Here is a 12,406-nt window from a genome sequence, read left to right on the forward strand (position 1 = left end):
CAGAGATGACATCAAAATCAACGCCTTAATTTCATCTTCAAAATTAATATCCACAGAATTGAGTTGACTTACAATCATATTGAACTCGTTTATATCATAAGAAATAGATCCATTCTAAGACATCTGTAAATTGAACAATCTATGCATCAAATATAACTTGTTCATCGCCGATGGTTTTTCATACATGTTTGACAGTTCCTTCAATATATCGGACGTAGTCTTCTCCTTCACGATGTTGAACGCCACGTTTCTTGAAAAAGTTAACCGGATCAACCCTAGAGCCTGGCGATCCTTGAGCTTCCACTTCTCCTCCGTCATGGATTCCGGCTTCACCACGGTCAACAGTTCGTGACGATCTTTCTGGTACAGATAATCTTTGATCTGCATTTTCCAGAAACTAAAATCGGATCCATCAAACTTCTCGATGAATGTGGAAGGAGGTATTAAGGTTCCAGACATGTCTAATAGGGAGATTAGAGAGGCTTTGGTTTTTATAGCCCGAGCCGTGACTATGCAAGCTAATTTGACTATGATGCCTAGGGTTGTGGATAACACTATGACAACTGGGTTGAGAGACTTTGTGAGGGTGAATCCTCCTATCTTCATTGGATCTACGGTAGGAGAGGACCCCCAAGAGTTCATAAATGAGGTGTACAAGATAGTGCATGCTATGGGAGTAACATCTAGGGAGAAAGAGGAGTTGGCTTTGTATCAATCGAAAGATGTGGCTCTATTTGTGGTACAGATAATGGAATAGGCCGGAGGAGTCAGGTCCTATTGAGTGGGAAGAATTTAAGTAAGTTTTTCTTGGTAATTACTTTCCCCGTGAGATGAGGGGAGTTAAGGTAGATGAATTTATCAATCTTAAGCAAGGTAATATGAGTGTTGATGAATACTCTTTGAAGTTCTCTAAGTTGTCCAAATATGCTCCCTCTCTTGTGGAAAATCCGAGGGATGAAATGAGTTGTTTCATGATGTGTGTGGCCGACTTAGTAAGGTAATAATGCCACACGGCGATGTTACATGATGATATGACCGTAGCTAGACTCATGGTGTATGCAAGAGCAATGGAAGAGTATAAACATAGGAGGATGGCTAGGAACTTAAAAAGGGGTGGTTCTAGTTATCATGAGCAACTAGGGTTAAGAAGAGGGCTCAAACTCAATAAGAGCCTAGGAGTGCTAAGGTGAAATTTGAGAAAGGAGGTGGTTCTCAAAATGAAAAGCCTACATTTGTCACTTGTGGGAAGAGACACTATGGGAAGTGTCTAGCCGGTATTAGTGGTTGCTATGGTCGTGGTAAGGATGATCATAAGGTGAGAGATTGTCCCACCATCAAGGCTAGAGGAAGGGAGAGTAAACAAGTTGCTCCTATTGCCCAATGGAATATGCTCCAATAAATAGGTGTTTCTATGCACCCTAGGCAAGAGGATCAAAACCGAATGAGAATGAGAGTGAAGATGATGTTGGTAAGTTCTCTTTTATTCTTTGTTGTAATATGAGTTCCCCTTTTAAGTGAGGGAGTATGGTTAGTAAATGAGATAAAATGGTGTAGAAGGATGTTGCATCTGCATGATGTTTAGGAGTTTTGTTGAAATTGAATTTCATTAACTTCTTGCATTGTGTATTTTATGAAGCTATAGTTATGTTGTAAGATATGTTTAAATGATGTCACTTTTCATATTAGCATGTTTATAACATGAATTTCCTAAAATTATGATTTTTGAAAATTTTGGTAAAATCACTGTACGCTTGAATAATTCACTGTAAAATTTTGTGAAAAATGACAATTTGATTCTTTGGTCTAAAATTGTTGTAATATGGTTAGAAATGATGTATATAGGAATGATATTGATTATAAAATGAGTTTTTACTATTTGGAATGAAGCCTGTGAGTTTTGTTGCATAATGAGTTATAGAATTATCTTCTAGTTTCTTGTTGTGTTGTGAATCTCTTGACTATGTAAAATTGATGTTTTCTTAGTGATTATGTGTTGTATGGTTTTGTTATAATCTGCTAGTTAAATCCCTATTCTTTGAAGTGTTCGGAGAGTGACAAGTGTCATTCAAGGACGAATGTTGTCCAAGTGGGGGAGATTATAAGACCCCAAAAATTATTTAGGTGAACTAGAGCCTAACATGTTAGTATAGATGGTCTAAGGTTCTAAATGGGTCTAATATTTGGTATGGAGGCAGTAGCTAAAGTATTAGGTGAATTGGAAGTCAAACGTCAAGGGACGACTAAGACGTTCGACGACTAAGTCACCTATGTGCCTCATATGTGGTTTTATGTGATATTTTGTGATTCATGAGTTTTTAAGGGCTGTAAATGAGTTATTATAGCATGTATTGGCAGTGTGTAAAGTTTCGTGGAGTTGGAGGTCAAACGTCCAAGAACGTCCATGATGTTTGAAAGATGTGCCTTGAAGTGACCTTGTGCGTCTAGGAATGTTTCGTTAAGTTGTATGTGTTCGTTTTGGATGAAATTTATGTGAGAGGTGGTAAACTGATAGAAGATTGTATTTGGGTTGGAAACATCTGGGAAATTATCCCCAAGGAAAAACCAGGGGTCCTTGAGGAAGGACCCAAGTTGGTGGCCAAAATTGCCAAAAGGCAGTCCACCTATGGAAGACAATAGACGTCTAGTAGCCTCGTCGATGCCCCGTAGGTGGTGGGCGTGGGTAGGTACTTATCCTGGGTAGAAAGGATACCACTTCCCAGCCTTTTAACCCATTGACGGTTGCCAGCACGCTCCGTAAGTGGGCTTACGCCCCGTCGATGGGCAGTCCATCGATTGGCCTGTGTGCCTGCGTGCAGTCACTATTAAGTCTAGGGATGAAGTTGTAAATTCACCCTACTTCCAAATGAGAGTATTGAAGGATTATTAAGGTTCTTTTGGGTATTTTAAACAAGTATGTAAGTGTTTAACACTTAGAATATTTCATTCTTCCAAACCAAAACCCTAAAATGCCTTAAGAAATCTCAAAGACTCCATTGAAGTCCAAATCAATGAACAACTTGGAGGTGACGTTATGAGTGGAAATTCTTCATCAAAGTGAAGAATTATCATCATTGAGGTATGGATATTGATACTTGAAACTATCTTCATCAAGGATCCCCAATTTTCAAGATGTTTTCAAAGTGTCTAAAGTTGAATTGTCCAATTTCATGATTCTACCATGGGTTATTGCATTAATGATTTCTAAACATTTAATAATGATTTAATTGATATTTTATTTATGATTTTAATCTAAATTACCTATGAACAATGAATTGTATGAACCCTAGATTTTGACTAACTTATGGGTTACTTGATATTAACCTAATGTCGTTGAATTCTAGTGTAGATTTCTATGGGTTTTCTAATTATGTAAGAATTGTGTTCAATTGATATCTAGGTTATCTTAGATTGTTTAATATCTATTGAATTGACCTATTTTTATTGATTATCATAGTTTCTACATTGAATTATTGTTCATGGCCATTGGTAAGGGCCTTATGTTATTGAAAAGGATGAATTAGCATCTAGTTGAGGTGTTGAGGATGTTGAGGGGGAATGCTGCCCCATTCCCTTTATTTTGATGTTATTTGTACTTCCTTTATATTTTGACTGGTATGGACCACTTATGGTGGCGGTGTTATGTGAATATGACGTGGCCTTGTCGGCGTTACTTTATACAATATGATGATCATGGCCTTGTAGACACTACTTTAAGTAATGTGGCTTTTGTGTAATTGATTATGTGAAGTATGATGATATCTATATACTTGTTAAGCAATGTGAAAGTATAAGTGATTTGTGGATGTTATGTAGGTGATCATGTTAGACTATGACCATGTGCTTATATGTGTAGTCTTAGATATTTGTACATGATTGTTCCTACTTGACTATCTGAATTATGATAGTTATATTGATAATGATATAGTAACATATAGGATGACATTAAGAAGATAAGGGTCATTCCTAAGTGCTTTAAAGAATGATATGCTATATGTGATAAAGTGAAAGAATGTAGTGTCTTGTTTGGTAGACTTGTGTCCCTTACTTGATATATGAATGAATGTTATAAGATTATGAGATGTCTTGACTAGGTAGGCTTAGTTCACCCTTGTCATGTATGAATGAAAGATATGTGAGACCTTAGAGGATATTAAGAAGGTCATGTACGTGGTAAAGGTTATGTTATGAATGTTGAAGTCAAGAGCGGTAATGGTATCCTTCATGTAAAGAAATGATGGACTTAAGGTTTATTGGATGGAACCACATCATATTAATCCATAGGAAAGTCCTAATGAGCTATCTTAGTCGCCATTGGAAGGTATTCCTAGTGGACCTCCTTGGTAGGGTGAATGTGATTGGGTTATGAACTAGATAAGGAACCCTCTTCATGTAATCCTTTAATGTCAATTACTCCATGATAACCAAGGCTAGCACCGAGTGATAATGTAATGGGAAGTATCTCTACTTGAGAATGAGACTAGAGTACAATGTACCTCTACTTGAGAATGAGACTAGAGTACATAAAATCCCTTCATACTTTTTAACCATGTGCCTACATGGGATATGTCCTAGTTCTACCCTTGGCATGTAGAACACCCTCATCGGAGTAGGTTAGAAATCCGGATTCTATGTCCAGCTATCATGGTCTATGTCGGTTATTGCCTATTCTCATCATATGGGATACCTACTAGCACTAGAGAAGTTATATGAAGTTTAGGTGGTGGTATGGAACTCTATCTAGACATTGCGTAATAGTCTTTGAAGGTGGTAGTTAGAATCCCTAGCTCTTATCCACTACCATTACTTGAATGTCCTGTATGTGATGTATGAGTCTTTATGAACTAATGAACTAATGACTTATGTTATGAAGTATGTAAAAGGAATTAGTACCTATCTAGAGTAGTTAAGGGTTGTCTAGTTAAGGTGTGAACGGGGCATAGGAATGGTCACTTTGTATCTTACCTAGATGAGTATTAAGAATGACTCTAATTAGGCAAGATGTTGATTATGTGGACACGATCCGAACTTAGGAAGTCTTAAGATTATTTAGGTAGTCTTGAAGAGGTCAATCATGGATGTTATTTTCTTGATCTACTTAAGTTAGTCTTTTGATAGACTTTGATGAGGAAATCCCATAGTGTCTATATGTTGATATGTTTGATGTCTTGAATATGTATGTGACTCATTATAAGTAATCTTAAGTGTCGTTGAGTCATATCTTGAGAGGGTGTATGGGCGGTCTCTCTTTGTGTGACTTAATTGAATCTTAGGATAGCTTTAAGTGAGAAGATTACATGCTAAAGGGTGTTGTCTTAAGTAAAGAATAAGCATCTTCACTATAATGTGAGATAATTCACTGTAACAGTGAATGAGTTCACTGTAAAGTGATCTCTAAAACATGATTTTTGGTTTAAATTTATCTTATATGTTTCCAAGTTGTTAATTGTTGTTCTTATGATTATAATATGATTTTTTAATGAAAATATGCATATTTCCAATAAAAGTACGTTTTCATGATTTTTATGCAAATGCCATACTTAGTACATGTGGTTGTACTAACTCCATGCTTTTATCTATCTACATAGTTCTTGGTAGGTGAAGATCTTTGAGAAGTGAACACTTGGACTTAGAAGATCGTTCAAGAGAAGTTAAAGTATGTCCTCACTTGACTGGAGGGCATATATGTCTTTTATATTTTTATTCAAAGTATTGTCATAGACTAAGTATTTCTATATTCGTATTTTGAAGTATGGGCCGTGTCCGAATTATTGTTGTGTCTTAAGATGATGAGATTGAGACTTAGTATATGCTATTACTTTTATATGAAATCGATTTTGAAGACTATATTATGTTTTGTGAAAAGTTTTAATTACGCACTACTTTTCACTATGTTTATGCGATGAATGATATGAAAGGTCTCGTATAAGACCTCCGAGAGGTCGAGTACGCCGGTTACAATCTGAGATTGTACCCTATCTTATAGGGTGTGGTTTCGGGTTGTGACAATGATTTAGGGAGAGCCTAACATGTTCTTCATAAGGGTATAAGGTCCTAAAATGGTTTATAATATGGTATTGAGGCAGTGTGTAAGGTTTGAGGTGATTTGGAAGTTGAACGTCAAGTAACGACCAAGACGTCCGACCACTAGTCACCTATATGCCTCATGTGTCTATGCTTGCATATATTCGGATGTCATGAACTTATGAAGTCTTGAAATGAGTTATAATAATTTTTATAGGTAGTATATGGAGTTTCATGAAGTTTGGAGGTCAAACGTCTAAAATGTCTAAGAAGTCTAAGAAGTATGTCTTGATGGGGCCTAGCATGTTTGGACGTGTTTTATGTGTGCACTTTGGGTGAAACTTGATTGGAAGGTCCTTGACTTTCAAATGTGAATATTTATGTTTGAAACGTCAGGGTACGACTTCTCAAGGGCCTCGCAAAAGGGCCCATAAGAAGGACCCAAGGGATGTCGAGAAACTGCCTTGGCAGTGTCAATCTACGAGCCAAACGATGCCAAGTTGGTTGACCAATGGCCTGTTGGTGAGGTGTCGTCTATGGACAATTAGCCTGGGAAAGTCTCAATCAAATAAAAGCCTAAGGTCCAATCGGATGAAGCCACTGACGGCCCGTGGATGGACCTACTGACCGTCAATGGTGGTCCATCGATGCAGGGATGGTGCCACTGCCTAGCGACTGTTTCATTAAAGGGGTGAATGGGAAATTCACCCCACGTCCTACATTGACCCTACTTAATTTATTTAGTTATTTTTGGGTTTATTTAAGGGATCAAACACGTGAACAACCTATACCCAATCCGTTCTACACAAAATAGACTTCCCCTCCAAAACCAATTCTCCCTAGAAACCTCCACTGTTGGTGATGCTCAAGAACAACTTAAATCTTGGATTTCCATGCATTATTTATAAATTTTTAAATGTTTTCATGTATATAAAGGTATGTTAATCCTTCATCTCTAAGTAACCGTTATCTTGGAAGGTTAATCTCAATGTTTTCAAAGAGATTTTATGATCAAACTTCTTCTTCTTCATACTTGCTCTCAGTTCCTTCTGAAAACGTTTTCAAAGGATTAATCACGATTCATTTAGGATAATGTGATGGTTTTAACATGAAACACAATCCAATTGCATAATTAACTCATGTCCCTTCCCAAAATCGATTTAGCCTTGCATGGGCATTGTGATCATGACTTGTTAATGGTTGAATTGCAATTCTCTTATGTTGAGTTGTCTATATATATACTGTTATTTACATGAATTGATGAAGAAGTATCCATGTGGATCAATGTATGAAGATTTGAGCATGCTTAGTCTAGTTATCAATGAGCTCACTGTAACATTGGTTCTTAATTGTATATAAGTGGAATTCTATTATGTTGAGAGTCTTATAGATACAATTTTAGGTCAATATGATGGTTAAATTATGGATATGAATCTCGTATGATCAAAGTAAAGAAGGCTTATATGAATTTATCTAGGTTCTTCTAGTCTATCAAGTGGTAACTTGTGATCTTGAAGTTAGGTTGGTTGTTATATGACTCGATCATTGTGAAGTCCTTAGCTACTGCCTATATGTATAATGTGATGATAATTAGGTATAATTTATCTAACATGAATAGATAACCATTGAATTGGTAAAAATTGATTTAGATTCTTCTAGCCTATAAAGTGAATTTTGTAGTGTATATGATATGATCTAAATGTTAGGGTAGATGAAGCATGATTTCGTTGGAATAATGATCTATTTAGATACTTCCCTACATGTGTATTGTTGATAAATTGTTATTGATGATCAATGCAAGCGAATTGTGTTAAAGATCTATGTTCTTCTACTTTCTAGTATATATGTGATGTATTGTATTAGATTGTAATATGATCTTGTAGCGATTTGTACATGGTTTATTTTATGATTATGGTACTTTAGCTACTGCCTTATGTTCGAATTGTTGATGAAAGAATAGAAATGGTAAATTATGACCAAAGACTAAAGAATTGGTAAGAATTTCTATACTTTTCTATTTCTCTACTTCTCTACAGTATTGTTGATGAAGCCTTGTATGGCATTACCTGGTATGGTCCATTTATGGTGACGGTGTTTACTTTATTGCAAATGTATATGTGATGTGATCATGGCCTTGAAGGACACTATACTATGAATGGGTGTTGGTGATGAATCATCCTATGTGAAGTGTATGCCTAGTTTCCAATTCTAACTATAATCTAGGTTGTATTGCTAATCTCATTAGCATGTAAATGTTTATGATAAGGTCATGTGTAGTGATGCCATTAATTAAGTATTAAGGATTGATGACCCCTACCCATGTACCCCTATGTGATGTGTGAATAGCTAAGGTTAGGAGTCTTGCATATAATGTGAAGATTTTCTTGCCTCCTATGCTAAATTGTGTTGTATGGTCTATGCTTTAAAGTGTAATATGATATAAGAGGGCGTCTTCCTCAATGTGTTGTAATAGCCATTATGTGATCATATTGACCAATGTACACACACCCTCATTTTACATGGATGCTTACACTTAGTATAGGTCATGGCGTCTAAATGAAAGGTAGTTCTCATATTCACTAGTGTCTACTATTATGCCTGTTAAGATTATACCTATGAAAGTATGGTATGTGTTTACTTAACTAGGATGACTTTATAGGTGTACTAGTATGGGCAAGGGTATGGGACCTTGCCTATGCATTGCACATGTGTGCCTTGATAGGATAGTTTCTAGTTTTGGTTACTATGTGCATGAATATGAATGTATTGTAATGTGTGGTTTTAATGTGTTTATGTGAAAGAAGTACTCACATATATGTATACACACACACATGAATGATGATCTACTCAATAGAGGAACCTTGAAAGGAGTATTCAAGTGTATCCTAAACTAGATGTGCTAATGATATATGCTATGTCCATGTGAAAGGGATTCTCACGTGATTTAGGTTGATGAGCTCTCATCTATGAACTATGAGCTAAGCATATAGGTAGTTAATCTCCTAAAGCCTAATTTTATAAAAGTAATGTAATAATGGCTTTTCAATGAAAGGAAATTAGCCTAGCACCGAGTGAACTTTAATATGAGTGGTGTCCCTTCCCAATGTGGGAAGGAAGGTGTACCATAAATCTCATGAGGTGGATAATCACAACGCCTCAATAGGCATAAATGAGGTTTCCATAAGTGAATAACCATAATGCCCCATCTTGGCATAAAGAGGGTTTTCACATGTACCTCCAAGTTCCATTACTATGCTTGCCACATAGTGTCTTACAACTGAATTCACTTAGTATTATAGCATGTGTTAATGTTCTACCTTGTCAAGGTAAGAACACCTTCCATTAGTCTAAGGCTCTACAACGCCAAATTCCATGTTTAGAGCCCATGATCTTAGTGTCGGTTAAGTCTATAGTTTCCCTAAAGTAAAACTGACATTGGAAGTAAATGACTAAGACCCGAACTAGGTTGACCTAAGGGAGGTTACTTAGCATAGGTGTAAGTAATGAACCCATCTAGACATTTCACAAGTAGATCCTTAGGAAGTTCTAGGAAGCTGTTCTAATGTGTATGATTATGATTACTGTCATTATGCATGGCATGGTAGTATAGTTATATTTGTCATGAAGATGTGCATGGTATGAGTCTATGTGATGAGGTCTTATTCTTATATGCACTATGTGAGTCTTAATTACTATATGATGAAGACTGTTGACATGAATGGAGTGGTCTTCACTTGTTGATGTTTGAGATAGAATGTTCAGGCTTGTCGTCTTAGGATAGGTTTACGAAGTATGTGAGAGGTTATGGGGATCTACACATACATTGCACTAGTAGACTTAGAGTAGGATTATGAGTGAAGTCTTATAATGCATTGATGTGAAGTGAAGTTAGTATATGTGTAAGTTGATTTAGCTTACTATAATATTCCTAAGGTCTTGACTTAAATGGGTCTATCATGTATTATACTTCTGTGATGATATGTGATGACTTGTGTAGCTTGTATGTATGATTTATTTGTGACCTTAATGTGATGCATTTCATCAAATATCACTATAGGGTTACTTGGGAGGTTAGTGAATAAAAGAAAAGATAGCTTACTGTAAAGCAAAAAGGAGCTCACTGTAAAGTGACCTAAAAAATGACTTAAATTCTATATGCAATTTTTATGATGTTTGGCCTTTGAATACGTCTATATGAAGTATGTGAATGATATAAATGCAATTGTATGAATGTTTTATGAAGATTTACTCAAAAAGGCATGAAGTATGATTTCAAGAAAATGTCCCTTTTTAGTGCATGGTTTTGCATGGTTGCCATACTTAGTGCATTTTTGTACTAATCCATTCTCCTCTACATTTTACACAAAGTGTAGGTTATGGATGCATAAAAATTTATTAAATGGTGAAGATCTTGGTAGATGATTCCCAATCTCAAGGAAAGGAATCCTTAAGTTCAATGATTTCCTAATGTCAAGTCTTTACTGTAAAGTGTTTAAATGTTGTATAGTTATGTATTATGTTTAAAGGGCCGTGTCCCTAATGTACTATAATGTTGTTGATTCTAATATGGAAAAGAGACTTAGATTCTGAGTAGGTAATATGATATTTTATAAATATATGAACTGATGTTTCTAGCATATGATGTGCTAAGAAAGTTTTAAAATTGTGCTCTAAATTTACTATGACAATGCGATGAATGATAACTATGGGCTTCTATAAGACCTCCGAGAGGTCAAGTACGCCATGTTATTTGTAGGGGTTTCTCCCCAGATGTGACACTAAACTATACCAATATCATCATAGGATCTTGGAATAAGATAGTATACATGTATATTCATACATAAATCATGCATTTACATCATAATTAACTCATATCCAATCAAATGGATCAACTTGTAAAGCTATCACATGATGTAAAGAAGAAGTTTAGCTAGGGTTGGGGGTCGCATTTATTCATTAAGAGTTTTAGTTAAAATCATATAAATTAGCATTAGTCTCATAACTATCATAATTCAACCTTTAAACACAAATTTGAAAGGAATCCATGGGATTGAGTTGAAAGCCTAGCTACTTGGGTTTTCTAGAACTAAGTGAAAAGGTTTTTATAGGTCTCTTTGAGTGATCTATTCCAAAAGATGAAAAATAACATACCTTTGGTGTATAATCCCACCAAATTCTTATTAAAAAGGTCCCATCTTCAAGCATTAGTTGATCTCATTCTTGGTTCTTTAATGGAGGTTCTAGTGAGAAGAATGTTGGATGAAAGGGTAGTTATGATTGGAGATATTCAGATATAATCAATTAATGAGGTTTGTTATGATATAAAATAGTTTGTATATGCCTATTAAATCAGAATAAAATGACCCTAAAGAAAAATAATTAAATTAGGAATTAATTAGGAAAACATACCTTAGGTAGATTTTGGACAGCTCGTAGGTGTGACCTATGGTGCGCAGGTTAGCTCACTCTCCATACTTATGGGGCATATATTGATCCATCATCTCCTAAGTTGTATCCTTGACCCACACCCATGATCTACGGGGAATAAATGGGCCTACTAGCCACGGATGGGCATCTGTAGGTCATTTAATTTTACAACTTTTTTGTTTAAGGGGCAGCCTTGTGGTTAGGCTTTAGTGTTCCCCCTCAAGGACCCTTAAATGTTCTTTGGAGGGTTTTACCTTGACGTTTAATCCCTACACACCTCAACCTAAGCTCTGAAATTCAATAGACAACCTAAAATCAAACATCAACTCGAAAACTCACAAGTAAGGCTGTAGTTTCACATACTAGTTTCCATTAGAATCTAGCTTGGTCTTACTACTGTTTCGGTTCATTAAATGAATGCAGTGAAAATATACCATAAAATTCTTACAAACAGGTAGTGCTGCAAAGTCGTTTGGTTTATCCTTCTAATTCAGTTTCTTAGACACTGAAAAATACTTCGCCATGAACAACCTATGCAATTAGTCCCATGTATGAATCAAATAGTATGGAAGCTCATAAACAAAGTGCAACATCACATGTAAATGATAGAGGGAAAATTCCCAAAACTAACATTCATATCCAATTCTTGTCGTCCCACAAAAATCTTGCACTCTTCTGAGTTTAGCCATATGAATATGTAGATCTTGTGAACCAGACAAGAAAACAACCCTCATTTTGTAAGCATTTGCATCAGACTGCAGGTTACCACAAATATTTTCCATGGATGTAGAAGAGTAAGAATAATGGGCCTTCACAGTTCAATTTATTGAAGTCAACACTATGGATATTACACAACCTCGATGCTGGAGGATTATGTACCTTTCTGAAACTCCGATTAGATTACCACCATGAACTTGAGCGTGCACATTAACATCCCCAAGAGGCTGCAATTCAAGTA

This window comes from Solanum pennellii, chromosome 12, assembly GCF_001406875.1.
Source record: "Solanum pennellii chromosome 12, SPENNV200".
Classification (NCBI taxonomy): Eukaryota; Viridiplantae; Streptophyta; class Magnoliopsida; order Solanales; family Solanaceae; genus Solanum; species Solanum pennellii.